This window comes from Neomonachus schauinslandi, chromosome 14 (assembly GCF_002201575.2).
Source record: "Neomonachus schauinslandi chromosome 14, ASM220157v2, whole genome shotgun sequence".
NCBI lineage: Eukaryota > Metazoa > Chordata > Mammalia > Carnivora > Phocidae > Neomonachus > Neomonachus schauinslandi.
In genome coordinates, this window is record NC_058416.1 from 23037833 (window position 1) to 23039368 (window position 1536).

The window sequence follows — 1536 nt, forward strand, 5'->3', positions numbered from 1 at the left end:
ACTTATCAATCTAAGCATTCTCATGAACATTTGTAAGTAACTTTCTTTCGTTCATTTCCTTAGCCCTGTTCATCTCTGAGAGTTTCTCGGTGTTGTTTCAGATACTCTGGTTGACATGGGAATGCTGGTGCTTCCGGCATGCTCAGCTCTGTCTTCAAATAATGACATCCTCAGCATGATAATAATAAGGGCTAACACTATTAAGTGCTATGTGCCAGGTGATAGTCTAAGCAATTACATGTATTTACTCATTCAAATCTTTATAACAAATCAATGAGTTAGGATTGTCCCCAAAAAGAAATGGGAACACAGCAAGTTCCAGTCATTTGCCAAAGATCACAAGGCTAATATATGGTCCAGAAAGGCACTCATTTTAGCTTCAGAACCTATGTGCTCAACCAGTATGCCCTTCGCCACCAGTATGTCTCTGTTTCACCCCTAATGTTACCTATTGTAGCTTAACTTATTCACACTACCAACTCACACACATTTTTTTTTTAAGATTTTATTTATTTATTTGAGAGAGAGAGAATGAGAGAGAACACATGAGAGGGGGGAGGGTCAGAGGGAGAAGCAGACTCCCCGCCGAGCAGGGAGCCCGATGCGGGACTCGATCCAGGGACTCCAGGATCATGACCTGAGCCGAAGGCAGTCGCTTAACCAACTGAGCCACCCAGGCGCCCTCACACACATTTTTTTAAACAAGCTCCGGCCAGTTTTATTAAAGAAAAATTTTGCATGATTTACTTTTCACCCGTCTGTTCTGGTAGGCTTCTCGTGATGTGAGAACCACCTGGATCAATGACAGCCAGTGTGCATACTCTACAGCATTTCCCACATGCTGCGCCCAATTCAATATTGTTGCCACTGCAGTGATGGACACGTTTTGGCCAACATGGTGCAGTATTCTATTTCAGATTTCCTCAAGGCTGGGCAGTTGTTGGCCAGGATGACCAATTTCCCTTTGCCATGTCTGATCATTTTCAGAGTCTGCTTCTACCCCAGAGCGTACTTTCCACTTTTCAAAACAAGTTGGAGCCTAGAGTTGATCGACTCCAGAGAATTTTCTGTCTTCTTTGTGGCCCCCATCTTCCTTCCTTAGGCGTAGGACAGCGCCAACCAAGAGCAGCCATCAGGATGGCCGGTAATGAGAAAGGAAAGCTCAGGCACATATATTAGCACATAGGCTGGAAGAGGAAAATATCCCTAAAAATCAAAAACATTACTCAGGCAGTAATGACAATGGGTACCATTTACTGAGCTAATTTTACATTCTTAATGATTTTAAAAGCATCCCGGCGAAGTTGTATAATTGACTCAATTTTTTAACCCTCTGAGTCAGACCGGTCAAGTGGATGGTTTAAGACCATCAGCAGGTCTGTGGCAATTTGAACCCAAATCTGCCAAATTCAGAGGTCCCTGATCTTTCAGCTACTACTTGAAGGCTTCTTACTAATCCTTAGGCACAACCAGCCTAGTGTAGTCAAATAGTCAGTTAAAGTGACTATCATCATTGCAGAACTATTAACAGCCAAA

General features: G+C 43.0%; 1 pseudogene; it reads right to left on the reverse strand.

The window, feature by feature from the left end:
* Positions 1 to 743: 743 nt before the first annotated feature.
* LOC110577112 lies at positions 744 to 1089 on the reverse strand (annotated as a pseudogene).
* Positions 1090 to 1536: the final 447 nt, after the last annotated feature.